The 24,633-nt window shown below is 40.0% G+C and overlaps 1 protein-coding gene across 5 annotated transcripts in view; it reads right to left on the bottom strand.

Annotated features, from left to right (window-relative positions):
- The window catches only part of FANCC (FA complementation group C), a 263,362-nt gene extending 241,281 nt beyond the window's left edge, over positions 1-22,081 (bottom strand). For 2 of the 5 annotated variants that reach the window (XM_049711512.1, XM_049711513.1), the window contains exons 1-2: positions 21,884-22,081; positions 340-398 (exon numbers count right to left, since the gene is read on the bottom strand). The gene's annotated coding sequence lies outside the window, so the exon portion shown is untranslated. The remainder of the gene's footprint in view (positions 1-339; positions 399-21,883) is intronic. The other 3 variants (XM_049711511.1, XM_049711510.1, XM_049711514.1) reach the window with 2 other exon arrangements.
- Between the last annotated feature and the right edge of the window lie 2,552 nt (positions 22,082-24,633).

Genomic DNA, 24,633 nt, shown 5'->3' with positions numbered 1-24,633 from the left:
ATTTGCAGGGATAGGCTAAAGAATCATCACAATCCGTGTTTTACAAGGTCATGTTTGAGTACCCCAAGTTCAGAAAGCTAGGGTTAAGTACAAATGATTTCTTCAAACAAGCATAAGTCTTACAAATCAGTTTGAATGTATAATCTGCATACACTGTGTATATCACATACACAAGTAATTATAAACTATATCACTTAGAATGCTTTTGGTTTCTAGTAACTGAAACCTAACCTTATTCATCAAAATAAGATAAATTATGCTATGGTAAGTTTTTGCTCATGTTGTATGTTCAATGCCTGTGTGGGAGGTGAAGGGCATGAGGGTGGTCTGCTTACTCACTTGTGGACCCAAGATGACAGATGCTATGACATCTTAGCGCCTGGCATCCATAATCACCACTGCAGGGAAGAGAGACAGCTAGGTCATTCATCTACTACTAAATGTTTCTACCTAGAAGTAACCTGCTTAAAACCTATTGGCTAAAGAATCACATGGCTGTGCTTAGTTGCAAGTGAAGCTAAGAATTAATATTGTTGAAATGTCCATTCTACACAAAACAATATACAGATTCAATGTAATCCCAATCAAAATTCCAATGGCATATTCACAAAACTAGAACAAATAATTCTAAAATTTGTATGTAACCATAAAATATCCTAACTAGCCAAAACAATCTTGAGAAAGAAGAACAAAGCTGGAGGTATTAAAATCCCTGATTTCCGACTATACTACAAAGCTAATAAAGTCAAAACAGTATGATACTGGTACAGAAACAGGCATATAGATCAATGGAACTGAAAGTCCAGAAATAAACCCACACATACATGAACAATTAATTTATGACAGAGGAGCAAACAACATACAATGGATAAAGGATAGTCTCTTCAATAAATAGGAAAACTGGAGAGTCACATGCAAAAGAATGAAACTAGACCACCACCTTACACCATACACAAAATTAACTCAATGTGGATTAAAGACTTGAATGTAAGGGAGTGGCCAAGATGGCAGAGTAGGAAGACCTTGAGCTCACCTCCTCCCATAGACACACCAAAATTACAACTATTTACAGAGCAACTACTGATGAGAAAAAAACAGAAAGTTAGCAGAAAAGATCTTCTACAACTAAAGATATAACGGAACCGCAGAGAAGGGCAGAAGAGGTAGAGATGCAGTATTGTCAAGACCCATATCCCCGGGGAAGGCAACCCACAAATGGGAAAATAATTACAGTTGCACAGAAGTTCTCCCCAGGGAGCGAGGGATCCAAGACACTCATCAGGCTCCCCAGCTCGGGGGTCCCACACTGGGAAGACAAGCCTCCAGAACATTTGGATTTGAAGGTCAGAGGGGATTATTTTCAGGAAAGCCAGAAGGCTGTGCAAAATAGAGACTCCATTCCTAAAGGGTACACACAAAATCTCACACACTCTGGGACCCAGGGAAGAAGCAGTAATTCGAAAGGAGCCTGGGTGAGACTCACCTGCTGATCTTGGAGAGCTTCCCAGAGAGGAAGGAGGCAAATGGAGTTCACCCTGTTAATACTGACAATGGTGGCAGCCATTTTTGGAAGCTCATTCTACCTGGAGGACAATGCTGCTGATAAGCACTATTTTGGAATCATTCCTCTAGCTTATTAGAGCTGAGACCCAGGCCCACCCACCAGCCTGTAGGCAGCAGAACTGGAACACCTCGGGCCAAACAACTAGCAGAGCAGAGACACAACCCCACCCACCAGGAGACCTGCTGCCCTAAGCCCCTGAGCCCACAGCAGCCCTGGGATTGGCCCTGATCACCAGAAGGCACAGGATCCAGCCCAGCACACCAGCACACCCCCAGGGCCCTGCAGCCAGAGACCCTGGGACATGGCCTCATTCCCAGTGGGCGAGCACTAGTGCCAGGACCAGCCTCACCCACCAATGGAGAGACACCAACCCTGGGATCCATGGGACCACTGCCCCACCCAGGCAGGCTGACACTAGTTCTGGGACCCCCAGGGCTCTGTAGCCAGCCACTTCATGACCCAGCCCCCAGCTACCAGCATACTAGCACCAGGACTGGGACTCCTCTGGCCATGCAGCCAACAATGCCAGACCCAGTCCCACACACCAGTGGCTGGCAGCCTCCACACAAGGCCAGACCTGGCAACCAACTGGACCAGGACTAGCCACTTCTACCAGTGTGCCCACAGTAGTCAGCCAGCCACAACAGGATGACCCATACAGCCCACATAGAGGGCATCCATAGACAGTACAGTTCTGGTGACAAGAGAAGAGTGTACTGCTGGGACACACGGAACATCTCCAACAAAAGGCCACTTCTCCAAGGTTTGGAAATATAACCAATCTACCAGATATATAGAAATAAAAACAGCAAATTAGACAAAATGAGGCAACAGAGGAATATGTTCAAAATGAAGGAACAAGATAAAACCCCAGAAGAAAAACTAAGTGAAGTGGAGATAGACAATCTACTCAATAGAAAGTTCAAGGTAATGATTGTAAAGATGTTCAAACAACTCAGGAGAAAATTGGATGAACAGATTGAGAAGTTAGAAGTTTTTAACAAAGAGTTAGAAAATATAAAGAAGAACCAAGCAGAGATGAAGAATACAATAACTAAAATGAAAAATATGGGACTTCCCTGGTGGTCCAGGGGTTAAGAAACCACCTTCCAATGCAGGGGACGTGGTTTTGACCCCTGGTCAGGGAACTAAGATCCCACATGCCACGGGGCAACTAAGCCCACGTGCTCTAGAGCCTATGCACTACAACTAGAGAGCCCACATGCCACAACTAGAGAGAAGCCCGCATGCCACAACGAAGAACCTGCATGCCACAACGAAAGATCCCGCATGCTGCACCAAAGATCCCGCGTGCCGCAACTAAGACCCGATGCAACCAAATAAATAAATAAATAAATTTTTTTTAAAAAAAACAAGAAAAATACACTAAAAGGAATCAACAGTAGATTAGAAGACAGAGGAATGGATCAGCGAGCTGAAAGACAAGGTAGTGGAAATCACTGAAGCTGAACAGAAAAAAAGAAAAAAGAATAAAAAGAAATGAAGACAGTTTAAGAGACCTCTGGGAAAACATCAAACATACTAACAATAGCATTACAGGGGTCCCAGGAGAAGAGAGCAAGAAAGAGATAGAGAACATATTTGAAGACATAATAGCTGAAAACTTCCCTAACCTGGGAAAGGAAACAGACATCCAGGTTCAGAAAGTACAGAGTCCCAAACAGGATCAACTCAACAACACACTGTAATTAAAATGGCAAAAATTAAAGATAAAGAGAGACTATTAAAAGCAGAAAGGGAAAATCAATAAGTTAAGTACACGTGAACTCCAATAAGGCTATTAGCTTACTTTTCAGCAGAAACTCTACAGGCCAGAAGGCAGTGGCACAATATATTTAAAGTGATGAAAGGGAAAAACCTACAACCAAGAATACTCTGCCTGGCAAGGCTTTCATTCAGATTTAAAGGAGAGATCAAAAGTTTTACAGACAACAAAAAGCTAAGAGAGTTTGGCAGCACCACACCAGCTTTACAATAAATATTAAAAGGACTTCTCAGGCTTCACTGGTGGCGCAGTGGTTGAGAGTCCGCCTGCCGATGCAGGGGACACGGGTTCGTGCCCTGGTCTGGGAAGATCCCACATGCCGTGGAGCGGCTAGGCCCGTGAGCCATGGCCGCTGAGCCTGTGCGTCCAGAGCCTGTGCTCCGCAACGGGAGAGGCCACAACAGTGAGAGGCCCACGTACCACCAAAAAAAAAAAAAAAAAAAGTACTTCTCCATGCAAAAAAAAGGCCACAACTAGAAACATGAAAATTACAAAAGGAAAAATCTCATTGGTAAAGTCAAATATACAGTAAAGGTAGCAAATCAGCCATGTATAAACATGGTAGGAAGGTTGAAAGACAAAAGCAGTAAAACCGTCTATATCCACAATAAGTAGTTAAGGGATACACAAAACAAAAAGATGTAAAATATGATGTCAAAACAGTAAAAATGCAGGGTTGTTAAAATGTGTTTGAGCTTAAGAGATCAACAACTTAAAATAATCATAGATAGATAAGACAGCTATGTACAGTGTGGGGAATATAGTCAGTAATTATGTAATATTTTTATATGATAACAGTGTAACTAGACTTATAGTGGTGATCATTTTGAAATGTACAGAAATACCAAATCACTATGTTGTGTAATGGGAAATAACATAGTATTATAGGTCAGTTATACTTCAAACCCAAACAAACTCATAGAAAAAGAGATCAGGTTTGTGGTTACCAGAGGCAGGGGGTGGGGGGAAAGGGGAATTGGATGAAAGCAATCGAAAGGTACAAACGTCCAGTTATAGGATAAATAAGTACGAGGAAAACACAGGGAATATACCCAATAATTTATAATAACTATACTATAAATGGAGTAAAACTTTTAAAAATTGCAAATCACTATGTTGTACACCTGAAACTTACAGAATATTGCACATCAACTATACTTCAAAAAAAAGTTACAAAAAAAGATAAATAAGTCCTAGGAATGTAATGTACAATATGATAAATATAATTAACACTGTTATATGTTATATATGAAAGTTAAGAAAGTAAATCCTAAGATTTCTCATCACAAGAAAGAGATTTGTTTCTATTTTTTTTTAATTTTGTATCCATATGAGATGATGGATATTCACTAAACTTATTGTGATAATCATTTCATGATGTATGTAAGTCAAATCATTATGCTGTACACCTTAAACTTACAGAGCTGTTATGTCAATTATATCTCAATAAAACTGGAAGGGGAAAATAAAAAGACTCGAATGTAAGACCTGAAACCATAAAATTCCTAGAAGAAAACATAGGCAGTAACTTCACTGACATTGGTCTTAGTGATTTTTTTGTGGATTGGACTCCAAAAGCAAAGGAACCAAAAGCAAAAATAAACAATGGTGCTATATCAAACTAAAAGTTTTCCCATAGTGAAGCTTCCCCATCATCAAAATAAAAAGGTAACCTACTGATTGGAAGATATCTGCAAATCATATATCCAATAAGGAGTTAATATCCAAAATATATAACCTCATACAACTCAACATCAAAAAAACAAACAACCCAACTAAAAAATGGGCAGAGGTCTTGAACAGATATTTTTCCAAAGAAGACATACAGATGGCCAAGGGTTCATGAATTGCTCGACATGACTAATCATCAGGGCAAATCACAGCCAAATTACAGCCACATCACAGCAAATCACAACCATAATGATGTATCATCTCATACCCATCAGGATGGCTATTATTAAAAACAAAAACAAAAAAAAACAAGGAATAACAAGTGTTGATGAGGATGCAGAGAAAAGGAAACCCTTGTGCACTGTTAGTGGGAATGTAAATTGATGCAGCCACTATGAAAAACACTATGGAGACTACCATATGATCCAAGAGTTCCACTTCTGGGTATTTAACTGAAGAAAACAAAAACACTAACTTAAAAAGATATATACACTCCTATGTTCACTGCAGCATTATTTACAGTAGCCAAGATATGGAAACAACTTAAGTGTCCACTGATAGATGTATGAATAGAGAGTATGTGGTACATATATACGGTGGAATATTATTCAGCCATAAAAATGAATGGAATCTTGCCATTTGTGACAACATACATGGACCTTGAGGACATTATGCTAAGTGAAATAAGTCAGACAGAGAAAGGCAAATACTGTTTGGTCTCACTGACATCTGAACTTATTGATATAGAGATGAGATTGGTGGCTGCCACAGTGCGGGAGCAGGGGACTGTAACAGGCCAAATAGGTGAATGAAGTCAAAAGGTATAAGCTTCCAGTTATATAATAAATAAGTCATGGGAATATAATGTATAGCATGATGACTATAGTTAGTAATACTGTACTGCATATTTGAAAGTTGCTACGAGAACAGATCTAAAGTTCTCATCACAAGAAAATTAAAATTCTGTAACTATGTATGGTGACTAATATTAACCAGACTTATTGTGATCATTTAGCAATATATACAAATATTGAATTATTATGTTGTATACCTGAAACTAATATATGTCATTATACCTCAATTAAAAAATGAAAAGTTGGGCTTCCCTGGTGGCGCAGTGGTTGAGAGTCTGCCTGCCGATGCGGGGGACACGGGTTCGTGCCCCAGTCCGGGAGGATCCCACATGCCGTGGAGCGACTGGGCCCGTGAGCCATGGCCACTGAGCCTGCGCATCCGGAGCCTGTGCTCCGCAATGGGAGAGGCCACAGCAGTGAGAGGCCCGCATACCACAAAAAAAAAAAGAAAAAAGAAAAGTTCACATATACTTTGATTTGGCAATCCAATTTCTAGAAATATATACTACAATTATAGTTACACATGTGCAAAATGACAGGTATGTGAATATTTCTGGTAGCACTGTTTGCAACAACAAAAAAAATTCATCTAAATCCATTGTGTTGCATTTACAAACTGAATAAAATGTAACTATTTAAAAGAATGAGGCAACATTCTGTGTACTATTAGGAGAGACTGCCAAGGGATATTATTAAGGAAATCCATCCTCATTATTCACTAATTCTGCATTTGTGAATTCATCTACTCAATATAATCTTCCTGCAACCCCAAAATCAATATCCACTGAACTTTTGTGTTCATTTGCGGATATACACAGAACAGCAAAAAATCTACGTCACCCTGTACACTCATTCTTAGCTGACTGAGGTCCAACAACATGTCTCTCTGCCTTCTTGTTCACTGCTCATACTATAAACAAATGTTACTCTGGGGTCTGTTTAGTGTCATATTTTTTACATTTTTATGCTTTTTGTGGGTGACTTTGCTGTTTAAAATGGCCCCCAAGCATAGTGCTCAAGTGCTGACTAATATTACTAAACACAAGAAGGCTTTGATGCACCTTATGGAGAAAACATGTGCCTTATAGTTACAGTGGCAAGCTCTGTGGAAGACAACTTGTTAATTGTTTAATAGGTTTTTATACTTTGGGGAATTTTATATCACTTGCATGTACTACTAAATCAAAAGATATATAATTTTATAAAAGAAACTGGCAGATCCTGAGACAGGGTAGACTTCATGATTGATCTACCTCCATCCTATTCCCCTCATGATAGCAAAATAGCTCAGTCATTACAAGAGTCCCATTACACACCATACCACCCAAAAAGAGAGTATAGATGAGACGCTGTTGCAGCATCCCCCCAAGTAAAAGACTTCAGATGTTTTCAGGCTGTACTTGTTTAAGCTTATGTCCATCCCGTGATCATGCAAATTTTATTGCCTATTTTAAGGCAGATTGTTTTAAGCCAATCAGAGTCTACTGCAGGAGCTAGTAGTGAGATGTGTGTTCCCTGAAGTCTATATAATGGTGACTTCTGAAAGAAAATCCAGGCCCTGTTAGGAAGGAGAAAAGCAAGAACGGATGCTGGGTAGGCACCCAGCAAGGTCAACAATCCTGAAGAAGCGCTAAGAGTTGTGGAAATAAAGCATACACACATAAGACAACAGTATAAATTACAGTGCATAAGGACCAGAAGTGATCATCAAGCAATCAGGGCTTGGTAAGGAAATCTATGGATACAGCACATAAATGTACAAACAAAATCAGAGAAATGGGGTTAGGATTAAGTACAAGGAGGACTTATAATGTGATTGCTCTAAATAAACAACAACAACAAAAAAGGAACCAGCCCCAGGAGGATGTTGGAAGTCATTAAGGTAAATGGCACATCCAAATTCCTATGAAAGAAGCAAATTAGTTTAGCAGTTCTGCACCTTCAAACCTGACCAGGTAAGGGATCATAGAGCCAAACTCAAATTCTTAAATAATGCCTGACCTGAATAATTGTGTGTATGTGAAAAACAGCTGTCTCAAACTGTCTTATTGGTAGTTACCAGAGTATCAGACCCCAGATCTCAGATTATGCTAAAATAGATTAAATCTACACAAAATGTTTATATAACATATATATTCTGTATTACAAAATCAGTGTTGGGCTTCTAAAGGAAAATGAAAAAACAACAGTCCTAAAAATCTGAAAAATGAAAACCATGTGGTAAAAGGTAATAAGAAGTATAGCCAGACAGATGTAAAGTCATGCCATCTGGGGGTCCTACCCACTGGATGCCATTAACACTGACCACAGTACAAATTCCCTTCCTCTTCCCCTTCCCTCTTACCCCCAACCCCACTTCCCTTGGTATCTGTACTATTTCTAATTTTTGGAGGCCTGAAAGAAGCAAAGGAAATACAAAGCCCAATTCATCACTATACTTTTGTACAGTGACATACATAAGTCATATTCTCACCAAAACCTACCTTTTGTGATATGGAAGTGGTAATAACCCTAAGGTTTTACTTTCACAGTTCAAGAAAATGAATAGGCTAAATACTCTCACCACTCACTATGTCTTGAGAAGGTTGGAAGCAAAGATAATGGATCAATCTGGGTCCCATCAGGAGAGAGAAATCACACAGTAATTTGAATAAAGAAAATCAAATATAAACAATTAGTCACTATAACAGGAGACTAGAGTAACCAGGGATTAGCTAGTCAAAAGTAAAAAAACAAAAAACTAAAGAATATAGGAATAGCAGATATAAAGAGGACCCACTACCTTCTAGTGCTAGAATTCAGCACCCAAGGAAGAGCACCCCCTTTGACCTTACCCACCATGCACGCAGTAAGATCTAGATCTTGTTGGAGAGGGCATAGCCATGGCTCACTGAATGACGGTGAAGTGTCTATGGGTGCTGTGCCGGTAGAACTTGCTGGAAATCCACCTTTTGTAACTTGCCAGATACCTACCCTGTAGGGTGCCATGGTCACAAGGAGGTGTCTCACCAGAGGCACTCTGTTACAAAATCACCTGAGGGGAATGATGGGTTAAGTTGCTGGCAACTGGGTGCTGCTGGCCATAGTGCACAATAGGACTGGGCACTAAAAAAGCCACACATGCCCAGGAGCCTGCCAGAGGAGCCACAAGTCCAAGGAGCTGGGCAGTGGGGGAGCCGTGCTCTGGAGGAACCACTCAAGCTACAGGAGCTGGGCACTGGGGAAGCCATGTGGGCTGCAGGAGCCAGAAGTACTTGTCCTGACAGTACGTAAAATATCACACTGGTCTCCTACTTGAACATTTGCTGATTGCATCTGATGAACAGGAAATAACAAGTACTCTAGATGCCTTATTAACACACATGCCAATAAGTGGGTGAGAGATAAACCCCACAAAAGTTCATGGGTCCCCCACCTCAGTGAAGTAAATGGGGTTTAATAGTTTGAAGCAGAAGTTAGCAAACTTCTTCTATAAATATCCACATAGTTCAAGAAATGAATAGGCTAAATACTCTCACCACTCACTTTGTAGGTAGTCCAGTGGCTACCTACAAAAGGTAGGTTTTGGTGAGAATATGACTTATGTATGTCACTGTACAAAATATTTTAGGCTTTAGGGATTCTGTCACATATTCTTTTGGGGGTTTTTTTCAAACACTTAAAAATATAAAACATATTCTTAGCTCACAGGTCACACAAAAACAGGTAGCAGGCCGAATCAGATCCACAGGCCATAGTTTGCTGATTCTTGATCTGGAGCATGTCGAGGTATCCTCTACAGGGTGAAATATAAGTTTCTCTACCTTGCACCACCTACCATGAAAAGAATCACAATGGTGGGGTAATTTTTTTGAATTCTGGAGGCAACATATATCACATTCACATGTACTATTTTGACCCGTCTATAGAGTCAAGGGTAAGCTGCCTGCTTTGAGTGGGAGCAGAGCAAGAGAAGGCTCTGAAGCTAGATCCTTCAAGAATACAGATCTGCTCATGTACCAGGCCAAAAACCCCAACCATCTAAGGCTCTGGCTGAGGGCAAAGGAAGTAAGTGAATAAGTTGTGGAAAGAAGTCACAGATATCAATTATAGCCCTGTGGTCAACTAGAGGAACAAGGATTGTAAGTAGTTTTGCATATTTTCTATTTGCTTATTGTGTGTGTGTGTGTATATATACTCTCACATGTACACATATGTTAGAAAATTTCCTTCCCATTTTTATCTTATGTACAAGTTGTTAGAAGTTAGCTTTACAATTTTGTCTTTAAGCAACAGAATATTCAGTGGGACTACTGCTGATTTTGAAAAGTAATATAGTAAGCAATTAATACAATGACTCTTGGGATTGTGCATTTGCTCATTTGGGGAAAGAGTAAAATTTGTTCACTTGTAAGGATAGCTTTACCTTGTTGGGTAGAAATACAGTTGTTTTGTTGTTATACAGCCAAAACAACAGGCCTTAATAAATTTTAAAAGCACATGTTCTGGGGGACTTCCTTGGTGGTCCAGTGGCTAAGACTCCACATTCCCAGTGCAGGGGGCCCAGGTTCAAACGCCAGTCAGGGAACTATATCCCACATGCCACAACTAAGAGTTCGCATGCCGCAACTAAAACCCGGCGCAGCCAAATAAATAAATAAATACTTAAAAAAAAAAAGCACATGTTCTGACCACAATGGACTTAAATTTAGAAATCAATAACAAAAATGTATGAAATCCTAAAGTATTTGGAAATTAGGCCCACACTTCTAAATAACCAGTGGGTCAAAAAAAGAAATCACAAAGGAAATTAGAAAATATCTTGAACTGAGGACAAAAACACAGCATATCAAAATTTGGGGGATGCAGCCTAAGCAGTGCTTAAAGAGAAACTTGTAACTGAACAGGTGTATTAGAAAAAAAATAAAGGTCTCAAATCAATAACTTAAGCTTCTACCTTAAGAAACTAGAAAAAGAACATCAAACTAAACCGAAAGCAAGCAGAAGGAAAGAAATAATAAAGATCAGAGTGAAAAATCAATGAAATAGAACACAGAAAAACAACAGGTAAAATCAATGAAACAAAAAGTTGGTTCTTTTTGGATTTGAAAAGATCAAAACCAATAAACCTTTAGCTTCACCAACAGTCCCCAACCTTTCTGGCACCAGGGACCAGTTTTGTGGAAGGCAATTTTTCCACAGACCAGGTGAGGGGGGGTGGTTTCAGGGTGATTCAAGCACATTACATTTATTGTGCACTTTATTTCTATTATTATTACATTATAACATATAATGAAATAATTATACAATTCACCATAATGCAGAATCAGTGGGAGCCCTGAGCTTCTTTTCACTTGCCACTCACTGATAGTGTTTTAATATGTCTGCAAGCAATTGATTTATTATGGTCTCTGTGCAGTCAAACCTCTCTGCTAATGATAATCTGTATTTGCAGCCACTCCCCAGTGCTAGCATCACTGCCTCAGCTCCTCCTCAGATCATCAGGCATCAGATTCTCATAAGGAGTGCGCAACCTAGATCCCTCACATGCGCAGTTCACAGTAGGGTTTGCACTCCTATGAGAATCTAATGCTGCTGCTGATCTGACAGGAGGTGGAGCTCAGGTGGTAATGCAAGCGATGGGGAGCAGCTGTAAATACAGATGAAGCTTCACTCTCATGTCCGCTGCTCACCTCCTGCTGTGTGGCCCAGTTCCTAACAGGCCACAGACTGCTACTGTGCGTCGGGCACACAAAGTTGCATTTGGTAACAAAAGATTAAATGTTTTCCCCCTAAGATCAGGAACAAGAATGTCCACTCTCCTCACTTCTGTTCAGCAATGTATTGGAGATTCTAGGGGAAAAAAAAAACCTAAAGGCATCCAGATACAAAGAAGTAAAATTGTCTATATTCACAGTGACATGATACTGTATGTAGAAAATTCTAAGGAATTCGCAAAAAATCTTACAGTAATAATCAAATAAGGTTGCAGGATACAAGATAAATATACAAAAATCAATTGTATTTTTACATAGTGATGAACAATCCAAAAACGAAATTTGAAAAATAATTTTACTCACAATAGCACAAAAAAATGAAATACTTCAAAATAAAGTTAGCAAAAGTAGGGCAAGACTTGTACACTGAAAATTACAAAACATTGCTAAGAGAAATTAAATATCTTAAACAGAAAGACATTCCATGTTCATGTTAAGATGGCAATGGCAATTCTCCCCCAAACAGATCTACAGATTCTATGCAATTTCTATCAAAATCCATGACAGTAGGCTTTTTGGAAAAAATGGCAAGCTGATGCTAAAATTTATATGGAAATGTAAGGAAACCAGAATAGCCAAAACAATTTTGAAAAAGAAGAAAAATATCGGAAGACTTATACTACCCAATTTCAAAGTTTACTACAAAGATACCATATAATAAAGACAATGTGGTGCTGGTGTAATAAGAGGCATAAAGATCACTCAAACAGAAATGAGAGTCTGGAAATAATTTATGGTCACTTGATTTTTTTTTTTTTTTTTTTTTTTTTTTTTTTGCGGTACGCAGGCCTCTCACTGCTGTGGCCTGTCCCATTGCAGAGCACAGGCTCCGGACGCACAGGCTCAGTGGCCATGGCTCACGGGCCCAGCCGCTCCGCGGCATGTGGGATCCTCCCGGACCGGGGCACGAACCCGTGTCCCCTGCATCGGCAGGTGGACTCCCAACCACTGCGCCACCAGGGAAGCCCTGGTCACTTGATTTTTAACAAAGGTGCCAAGGCAATTAAAAGGGGAAAGGTCCTTTCTTTTTTCTGAACACACAGTGCTAGAACAACTGGATATTCATATACAAAAAAACATGAATTTGAACTCATACCTCATACCATACATAAAAGTTAACAGAAATTGATCATAAACCTAAAGAATGATCCAAAAAAAAAAAAAACTGATAAACTGGACTTCCTCAAAATAAAAACTTTTGTATTTCAAAAGATACCATGGATAAAATGAAAAAACAGATAACAAGTTGCGTAAAAAAATATATTTACTGAAATAACTTATAAAACATATATCTGATAATGGACTTGTACTCAGAATATACAAAGAATGCCTACAGCCAGTAAGAAGGCAAACCCAGTGCAAAAAATGGACAAAAGATTTCAGTAGACATTTCAAAGACAACATAGCACCAGTTAATAAGAACATGAAAATATGTTCAACATCATTAGCCAATGGGGAAATGCAAATTAAAACCAATATGAGATACTACTTCACAGTAAAATGGCTATAAAAAAGACACAATAACAAGTGAAGATATAGAAAAATTGAAACCCTCATACACTGCTTGTGGGAATTTGATATGGTACACCCATACTGGAAAACAGTTTGGCAATTTCTTAAAAAGTTAAAACATGAACTTACTATACAACCCAGTAATTCCTTCATAGGTATCTGTCCAAGAAAAATGAAAACGTATGTCCACACAAAGACTTGCACATGAATACTCACAGCAGCATTATTCATAATAGCCAAAAAGTAAAAACAACTGAAATGTCCATCAACTGATGAATGGATAACCAAAATGTGGTATAATCATATAATGGTTATTCATCAATAAATAAGAACAAATTACTGATACATGCTACAACATGGATGAATCTCAAAAACTTTATACTAAATGAAGCCAAGCACAAGACAGCACTTATTCTATACATCCATTTATATGAAATGTCCAGAAAAAGTTAATCAATAGAGACAGAAAGCAAATCAATTGTTGCCTGAAGCTGAAAGCCAGCGCCAGGTTTGAGTACAAAACTCGCATGGGCAAACTTGTTAAGGTGATGCAAAACTTCTAAAACTGAACTGTGGTGATCACTGCACAATCCCCCAAATTTACTAAAAATCACTTAATTATTTAGAAAATGAGGATATAGTTTCCAAAAGGTGATTTCCATATGAACTCTACCTTCCTGTAACTAGAGAAAGGTACCAGGAAGATTATAAATGTTCCTATATTAGAGATCTTAACAGAGATCTACACATGCAGCAGAGTTTATGAAGAGCCTAAGAGAATGGACCAGATAACTTTCCAAAGCCTCTTCCAAAATCAGTCCAAAAAGAAAAGTCTGATATTTAGTAGAAAATTAAAAATGCTCAAGATTTGCCTTGTTATCTAACTTTTCTGATGAAATTTTTAAACTTTTTCCTTCTCTACTTCTACTGCATTCTTATTAAAAGACTGCGAAGTCAGTGCACTTCCCCTATAGGTGTTCTTTCATATTAAAAATCAGTCATTCAAGATCTATGAACAAAAACAGAGAATGTACATACCCCAGCCTAAAATAAAATTTAATAAATCCATTTAAGGGAGGGGGATCAAGATGGCGGAATAAGAGGACATGGAGCTCACATCTACATGTGGAATAATTCTCAAGGAAAACTAACTGCAAACTGGCAGAAGAAATCCTATTAAATCAAGGCTGTAATAAAGATACATACATAATTGAGCAGGACAGAAAGAAAAGCATCAGTTGGACCTGTACCCCTAGGATGGGACTAAGAGGGAAATGGAGATGGCATGGGCAGGCACTTACCCTGGGGAGTGAGTGGAACCTATGCGGAGGAGACAAACCCCCTTGGCTGACTGGAGAACTGCTGGGACAGACAGAAAGACTGGAGAAGCCAAGACTCCACTAGTAAGAGGTACATGGGTGCTGGCTCACCACCAGACAGGGAGGAAAGAGGTCTGCCCTAGCGGCTGCTTCCTTGCCACACTCCCCAATCCACACCAGTCCCATCTAGGGTAGCCAGGACCTGGGGAAAGACTCGATCTAGGGACACAGAGGAGACATGGGGGCCTAAGGTGTGGTCCAGGTGAGGCAGCAGTGGCCATTGTTGATGCTTACTCAAACAGCACCACAGAAGCAACCCAGACTTCTGAAAGACACGCCACTGCTTCCCCCAACCACCAAACCATGCTCCCCAGTCCCAGCTCAGTGAATGCTCCGGCCCTGCCCACTCCACGCCACACAACAACCTAGCACTAGATCTGGGACAACCACAACAGGGGAAAAGACACACCTTGAGCTGCGTCTGAGCAGAGCTGCAGACGCCTACAAAGGCAGAACATCAGGTCTTTGTAAGCACACAAGTCCCATTTGCTACAGTACTCCCCTCCTTTGAGGCAAAGGCCCCAGTGCAGGGAGAAGGAAAAACACACACTTGAAGAAAACAGAGCCAGCTTCAGTCCGACATTCAGGGCATCCTCTTCAGCAACCTGGGAGCAGAACCTGCCCCTTACAGGGTGGCTACAGCCACTGAGCAGAGGGCAAGTCCTGCCTTACACCCTGCACAGACTCTAGCTCCCCAATCATCAGCCACACCCCCTACCAAAGTGATAGCAGCCAGCACACTCTGAGGAAAAACATGACTGGCATCCACATCAAATTCAGCCCTAACACCAAAGGCACTGGACACACGCAGTCTACACAGGGATGTTCCCACATAAGAACACTCCTTCAAGACCACAAGATATAACTGTTTCACCTAAATTCATAGAAACAGAGGAAGTTACATAAGATAAAAAGGCAGAGAAACTACCCTCAGTTGAAAGAGCAAGAGAAAACCCCTGAAAAAATAAATAATGAAACAGAAATAATCAGCCTACCAGACAATAAATTCAAAACATTGGTAATAAAAATGCTAACTGAATTAGGGAAGAGAATTGATCTCATCACAGATCATTTTAACAAGAAACTAGAAAATATAAAGAAGACCCTATCAAAAACAGTTCAACTTCTGAGATTAAAAAGCACTCTAGAAGCAATGGATAGCAGACCAAATGACACAGAAAAACACATAGTGATCTGGAAGATGAAAATAATAGAAATCACCCAATCAGAACAGCAAACAGAAAGACAAATGTAGACCTTTTAGAATATGTTTGAATTTAAATGACTATCAGTTTAAAGCAAGTAGATATAATTATGGGTCAACATATATGAACCCCATGGTAACCACAAATCAAAAACCTATGATAGATACACAAAAACCAAAAAGAAAGGAACCCAAGCATAGGAGAAAAGAAAATCATCAAACCACAATGGGAGAAGAAAAACAAAAGAAGAAGAAATGAACAAGGAAGAACTACAAAAAACAAACAAAAACAAAAAACTGGTAAACAAGGAATAAAGTAGCAATAAGTACATATCTATCAACAATTACTTTACATGTCAATTGGACTAAATGTTCCAATCAAATGACATAAGGTGGCTGACTGAATAAAAAAAACAAGACCCATCTATAAGCTGCTTACAAGAGACTCACTTCAGAGTCACACACAGACTGAAAGTGAGGGGATGGAAAAAGATATTTTATACAAACAGAAACAATAAGAAAGTAGGGGTAGCAATACTCATATCAGACAAAATACTAGACTTTAAAACAAAGGCTATAATGAAAGACAAAGAAGGGCATTATATAACCCTCCTACATTGTTGGTGGGAATGTAAATTGGTACAACTACTACGGAGAACAGTATGGAGGCTCCTTAAAAAACTAAAAATAGAGCTACCATATGACCCAGCAATCCCACTCCTGGGCATATACCCTGAGAAAACCATAATTCGAAAGGATGCATGCACCCCAATGTTCACTGCAGCACTATTTACAACATCCAGGACATGGAAGCAACCTAAATGTCCATTGATAGAGGAATGGATAAAGAAGATGTGGTGCATATATACAATGGAATATTACTCAGCCATTAAAAAGGGACGAGGGACTTCTCTGTTGGTCCAGTGGTTAAAACTCTGTGCTTCCAATGCAGGGGGCCCGGGTTCAATCCCTGGTCAGGGAACTAGATCCCACATGCTGCAACCAAGAGCCCCCATGCCACAACTAAAAGATTCCCCATGCCACAACTAAAGACCCCAATGCTGCAACAAAGATCACACACGCGGCAATGAAGATCCTGCATGCCGTGACTAAGACCTGGCACAGCCAAATAAATAAATAAATAATAAAATAAAATAAATAAAAAGGAACGAAATAATGCCATTTGCAGAGACATGGATGGAGCCAGATATTGTCATACAGAGTGAAGTCAGTCAGAAAGAGAAAGACAAATATTGTATAATATTGCTTATATGTGGAATTTAGAAAAATGGTTCAGATGAACTTATTTGCAAAGCAGAAATAGAGTCATGGATTAGAAAATAAACTTATGGTTATTAAGGGTGGACGAGGGGGTGGGATGAACTGGGAGAATGGGATTGACATAAACATACTACTATTTATAAAATAGATAACTAATGAGAACCTACTGTATAGCACAGGGAACTCTACTCAATGCTCTGTGATGACCTAAATGGGAAGGAAACCTAAAAAAGAGTGGATATATGTATATGTATAACTGATTCACTTTGCTGTACACTTTGCTTTACAACATTGTAAAGCAACTATACTACAATAAAATAATTTTTTTTAAAGGGGCATTATATAATGATAAAGGGATCAGTACAAGAAGAGGATATTATACTTGTTAACATACATGCACCCAATACAGGAACACCTAAATAATCAAGTTTTATTTATTCCAGGGTCACAAGGATGGCTCAACATACACAAATCAGTCAATATGATACACCACATTAACAAAAGAAAAGACAAAAACCAAATGATCATCTCAATAGATGCTGAAAAAGCATTTGACAACATTCAACATCCATTCATGATAAAAACCCTCATCAGGGCTTCCCTGGTGGCGCAGTGGTTGAGAGTCCGCCTGCCAATGCAGGGGACGCAGGTTCGTGCCCCTGTCCGGGAGGATCCCGCATGCCACGGAGCAGCTGGGCCCGTGAGCCATGGCCGCTGAGCCTGTGCGTCCAGAGCCTGTGCTCCGCAATGAGAGAGGCCACAACAGTGAGAGGCCCGCGTACCGCAAAAACAAAACAAAACAAAACAAACAAAAAAAAACCCTCATCAAAGTGAGTATGCAGGGAACATATCTCAACATAATAAAGGACATTTACAACAAATCCACAGCCAACATAATACTCAACAGTGAAAAGGTGAAACCCTGCTAAATTCAGGAATAAGACAAAGATGCCCACTCTCGTCACTTCTATTGGAAGTCCTAGCCACAGCAATAAGACAAGAAAAAGAAATAAAAGGTATCTAAATTGGAAGGGAAGAGGTAAAACTGTCTCTATTTGCAGATGACATGATACTCTATATAAAGAGCCCTGAAGTTTCCACCGAAAACTATTAGACTAAATGAAACCAGCAAGATTGTAAGATACAAGATACAGGTTTAACCCTCCCGGACTTCAGACTATACTACAAAGCTACAGTAATGAAAACAGCATGGTATTGTCACAAAAACAGACACATGATCAATGGAACAGAATACAGAGCCCATGCACCAATGGTCAATTACTCTATGACAAAGGAGGTAAGAATATACAATAGAGAAAAAACAGTGTCTTCAACAAGTGGTGCTGGAAGAAATGGAAAGCCATAGGTAAAACAATGAGCTAAGAATATTCCCTCACACAATATACAAAAATAAACTCAAAATGGTTTAAACACCTAAATGCAAGACCCGAAACCATAAAACTCCTAAAAGAGAACATAGGTGGAATATTTTTACATAAGTTGCAACAATATTTTCTTGGATCAGTCTTCTAGGGCAAATAAAAGCAAAAATAAACAAATGGGGCCTAATTAAACTTTAAAACTGTTGCACTGCAAAGGAAACCATCGACAAAATAAAAACACAACCTACAGAATGGGAGAAAATACTTGCAAATGATGCAACTGACAAGGGGTTAATATCCAAAATGTACAAAGAGCTCTTACCACTCAACATCAAAAAACAACCTGGGCTTCCCTGGTGGCGCAGTGGTTAAGAATCCGCCTGCCAATGCAGGGGACACGAGTTCAAGCCCTGGTCCAGAAAGATCCCACAAACCACAGAGCAACTAAGCCCGTGCGCCACAACTACTGAGCCTATGCTCTAGAGCCCACTAGCCACAACCACTGAAGCCCGCGCGCCTAGAGCCTGTGCTCCGCAACAAGAGAAGCCACCACAATGAGAAGCCCGCTCACCACAACGAAGAGTAGCCCCCACTCACAGCAACTAGAGAAAGCCTGTGCGCAGCAACAAAGACCCGATGCAGCCAAAAGTAAATAAACTAAATAAATTTAAAAAAAAAAACAACCAAACAACCCAATCAAAATATGGCAAAATATGGGCAGAAGACCTGAATAGACATCTTTCTAAAGAAGACATACAGATGGCTAACAGGCACATGAAAAAATGCTCAACATTGCTAATTATTAGAAAAATGCAAATCAAAACCACAATGAGGTATCACCTCACACCTGTCAGAATGGCTATCATCAAAAAGTCTACAAATAACAAATGTTGCCAGGGATGTAGAGAAAAGGGAACCCTCCTACACTGTTGGTGGGAATGTAAATTGGTGTAACCACTATGAAAAACAGTATGGAGGTTCCTTAAAAAACTAAAAATAGAACTATCATATGATCCACTCCTGTGTACGGTCTCTGGAAAAAATGAAAACACTAATTCGAAAAGATACGTCCACCCCAATGTTCAGAGCAGCACTATTTACAATAGCCGAGATATGAAAGCAACCCAAGTGCCCATCAACAGATGACTGGATTAAGATGTGTAGTATATATATGCAATATGTTAGCCATAAAAAAGAATGAAATACTGCCATTTGCAGCAACATGGATGGACTTAGAGAATATTATGCTTAGTGAAATAAGTGAAACAGAAAGACAAATACTGTATAGTATCACTTGTACATGGAATCTAACAAATAATACAAATGAAGGTATATGCAATAACAGAAACATGTACAGAAGTAGAAAACAAACTTGTGGTTACCAAAGGGGAAAGGAAAGGGGGGGAGGGCCAAACTAGGGGTATGGGATTAACAGATACAAACTACTATATATAAAATAGATAAGCAACAAGGATACACTGTATAGCACGTGGAATTATACCCATTATCTTGTAATAATCTATAATGGAGTATAATCTGCAAAAATACTGTACCACTATGCTGTACACCTGAAACTAACACAATTTTGGTAAATCGAGTATACTTCAATTAAAAAAATAACAATAATCCATTTGGTGCTGATTTCCAGCCTGACTTGAGGCTCCGCCACTACCAACCTGGAACTGCCACAGATGTGAGATTTCCTCAGCTGTCACTGTGGCCTGGATAATCAATCCAACTTTCTATTGGCTAGGCTAGCCTCCCTGTAACTGGTTTTCATAAATACAAAATTTGTATAATTGTTACTTGGAACTACTTGCTGAAATATGGAACTTGTTAAAAGTACCATTTATTTTAAAATGCACAGTTTCACATACAAGCAGCAGCACATCTTTCACATCCAGCCAATCAATCAAGTTAATGCTTCGTATTAGACAACGGAACAAAAAATGCAGATATTCCACTACAGAGTTTGCCTTTCTTTTCTGGGGCCTTAGTAAATGTTTTTCAAGAAATCAAGAGGTATATGACTAAATAATGAAAAGAATGAATTAAAATGTATAATATACCAAGGTATAATTTAGCTCAACTCTAAAGAAGCAGGACCTTTTACTCTGGGGGAAAGAGGCCTTTGATATAACTAGGAAAAGCAAATTCTTTTTTGATGCAGTCTTTCTTGTACAGGTATATGAGTAATGTATATGAGGGCTTATTTCCCTGCGAATCTGGCACAGTACATTAGATTGAAACATCAATTTGATTTAAGCTTAATGGATAGTCACAATGAATATATTTTTATATAAGTTTATGTATAAATGACCCCAACACAGTATGAATTCTATCATTTGTAACAACCTTTCCACCTCTCATGAGGGGAGTAATGAAAATCTGTTCTGAGCTGCACATCACTAAAGGTGAGTGACATCCAGAAAGAACTGAAGTTGGGTGGTCCAAAAGTGCCTGCTCCTCTGATAAATAACTCAGTAACATCTCAGTTAAGATGCATTAAATGGGACACAGGTTAGAATGAAACCAGATGCCCGGGAGCTTTCCAACAATTTCAGATTAGGACAAACGTAGAGGCACATACAGGTCTTTGCTGAAAATTCCTTGGCCTTTATTTGACATTCTGGTCCCAAATTGCTGATGTTTTAAAAACTCCAAATCTTTCCCCCTCCCGACTTTTCTAGCCCATACAACATGACCACAGAGGGTTCATGGTTGTAAACGCGCCCACGTAAAAAAATTCGAAAAAAGCAAGCTAAACAAACACAACCCCCGACCCCCCCAAAAAAAAAAAACCTCTCAAAGCCTTTGGACGCTATTTGGCCTTTCATTCAAAAAAAGTGAGTTAGTGTGAGATGATCGCCCACCAGAACCCTCCTCCCCTCACAGCGGGAAAAGCCCGCAGAGTACGAGGGGTAACAGCCCGCCCCGGGCTCCTCTAATTGGCCTCCCGCTCCCAGCGCCCTGAGGAAGGGGGGCGGTGCGGAGAGCATGTGGCCAGCTGTAAAGGGTGATGAATTTTAAAAGGCGAGATTTTCACATCTCCCACGGATCCAAGGGCGAAGAAATTCACCTTTGCTCCTGTCCTTTTAAGAAGACATAGCTAACCTAGGCTCAATGAACAGAGAGAAGCAAAACGCCAGCCCCCAGCTCCCAACGCTCTGGGGAACTCCCTTCCTTGCGACCACCCCTTACCCCCCACCCCCGACCCTCTGTCGGCTCCACCCCCTGGGCCTGCTCCGCCCTCTAACCACGCCCCTCGCCCGAGGCCCCGCCCCTACGGTTGGCGCCATCCCATCCCCTACCCACTCCCCTCAGTCCCTGCAGACAGCGCGAGCCCTGCTCACCCACCTAGAGGCGGGGAACGGAGAGAACGTTCTAGCGAGTCTCCCTCACCCCCACCCAACCCACACCCCCAGGCTGACGTGTCGGCCGGACCCCCGAAGGAGGCAGCTGCCTTCGCTGTCGTTCTGCGGCCTCTCTCTTACCAGCTGGTCCGCGCCAGAGCTGCTTCTGCAGTTTGGGCAGTGGCGGAAAGGCTGCCACCGCCTGGTTCTGTGGCTTGAAAATTTGACTTTGCCTCGTACTGGTTTTTTGTTTTCTTTTGACTTTTTTAGAACTTTCCCGCGGTCGCTCGTCAATGGAGCCGCGCGCGCACGTATCCGCAGTGCACTCTGGGGCCTGGCCAGCGGCTCCGCGCCCCCGCGGCCTCGCGGGAAAATTCCGACGAATCTCTTGCTCGTGGGGCGGGGCGGGGTAGGGGCCCCGGCTCAACCGGAAGTCGGTCTGGCTGGGCGGGTTCCCCGGCGAGGGGGCCTGCTGGGGCTGCTTTAGATGTCACCGGTCTCTGGTTGGTGTCGCTGGCCCCAGCTAGATCGCAGGCAGTACCTGGAGGGGAAAAACGCGGATTTTTTAATCGGTTGTTGCTCAGTTACTTCAAGATTCTGTTCAAAATGTAGAGAATTTTTAAAAGAAAAATTGGGTCTTGGTCAAGAAGGTAAAACCTCGAAAGAAGACCTAGAATATGATTTTCTAAGTGTGGTCACACACAAAAAAGGGATCTTTCTTGGATTGATGCCCCTCACCACCACCAAAATCAGTTCTATACACTGATTGGGGTTCAAATCAGTTCTACGCTGCATTTAAACCTAAGTGGTTTAAATAAATAAATGGAAAACAGCATTTTTAAATAAACTTCCATTAATGTCATTAGTATTAGCGTGTCTTGGTGGATTTTTTAATTTTAATTCTTGAACTTAGTAATACACGAAGGTTTTTCACAGATGTTTAAATTTTTACAAAAAAATTTTTTGAGGAAACTACCTAACCTTAAGCCTTATTTTTTTTTTTAAATCAATGACATAATTATAAAACTACAACTTAACAGGTGCTTTCAAAAAATTTACTACAAGGCAATGTACACACATAATAAAAATATTCAGACACCTCCAGCCTTCTATAATAAAGGAATATCCACTTTACCAAATATGCACTTTACCGAATAAATTGAATTCAGAGATTAGATAATCTATTAACGTTATACAGCTTGTAAGTGACAAAGTTAGTGTGTAGGGTAATGGTGACAACAACAACAAAATTTTTTTTAGTTAAAGGGAGATGCAAAAGGAACCAGACCTAGAATTTGAGACAAAATTGGCAGGATCTGTATCAAGAAATAAGGTGTTAAATATATTCTTGAAAATATTCCCTGACAGCCAAAGAGGTCTCTGCTTGTTTGATGTGTGCATAGTTCAAGGTGAGTAAATCTAAAGCAGGGCTTGTGCAGAGAGACACATGCTTGAGTGATATTCATCATGGCACTTTGGCCATAAGAAGAAAGTCGCCTAATGTGACAAGTTTAACTTTTGTGTTTACCAGCAAAGGAAGCAATTAAACCATGTATTTCTTTAGAGAAAATATCTGTTTTGTTACTCAGGTCCTTTTAAGTATTTGCTGAAAAATCATTTCTAGTATTTGTAGTGTTAATAATTGAGGTCTTGCCATATTGTAGTTTTATGTCTTTTTAATTCAGTGGTTAATAAAGAGTTGCATGGCTCGTTACAGTATATGAAAGGACATCATATTTAAGCCTAATTTAGACCTAAATGGGTAGCGTGTATAGTATAAATTTCCAAATATAAATTTATGGGAATTTATAGACATTCATTTTATCTGGCATCCATATGTATGGAGCTATCCTAATACTTTAATACTGAGATGATCACTATAAAATGCCTGAAAAGTTTCTTGAGAAAAATACTTAGATATGAATCCTATTTTTAACTGCCTCATAAAGTTGAGTATGTGTGTTCTAGAAACAATTTTGGTTACAGTATAGAGTCAAATCACACAAATAATATGGCAAAAATGAAAAATGGCATGTGTAGGCGAAAATTATTTCATCCTTAGACACAATTAGAATTAGAATCTATTCTAATGGAATCCATCCTTTAGAATCTTTACATTCTGGAGAGAAGAAACACCACAGCTGCGTGCTGCAAGGTTACTGACATTAAATCTTCCTTTAAAATTCAGCAAACGAATAGAATAAACTGTCTCGGATTCTAGCCATTGTAGTAAGACTCATGTTTCCAGAGTTAGTCCAGACACCCACCTGGTTTCCGGCTCTCATATGGCACCCCAACACTTAACACTATCTTGTCCTTGGCTCTAATATTTGCCGCTGGCATCTCAACTGTGAATATTTAATAAGTGTTTATTAAGTCCCAGGCACTAGGCTGATTATTTTCTTTAATTCTCACAGTGATCTTTTGTGGCAGACAATATTCCAGTTTCACAGATAAAGAAACTCATGCACAGAGCAATCTCAACTAATAGGTGTTATACCTTCAAATACAAGTAGATTGATTCTGGTGCTTCTTATTACTTGCCATTCTCTTGCTCTTGCCCCAGTCTGGGTACCAGACCACTTCCCAAGATTTTAGTGGGGCAGAAGTGGGGGAGGGGTGATGTGACCCCAGAGGCTGTGCATGTTCATCACCGCACTGCTTTCCTCTTAAAACATTCTGACTGAGGAAATGAATGTTAAATTGCAGATGAAAACAGTAATAATAATGCTTGTGCACAAAATGCATCAAGAAATGGTGCAAGTAATAGTGAAAGTCTTTGATCTGCCACGCTGATGGCGGAAAAGCACCTGAGGTCAGGAAACAGGGCTGCCAGAGGTGGAAAATAACAGAAAAAGGGAAATGTATTATAACTGTTGCATGGTACTGCC

Source organism: Orcinus orca, chromosome 6 (assembly GCF_937001465.1).
Source record: "Orcinus orca chromosome 6, mOrcOrc1.1, whole genome shotgun sequence".
In the NCBI taxonomy this organism is placed as follows: Eukaryota; Metazoa; Chordata; class Mammalia; order Artiodactyla; family Delphinidae; genus Orcinus; species Orcinus orca.
Note: the sequence above shows the minus strand (reverse complement) of the source record. Positions and strands in the feature narration are given on the sequence as shown.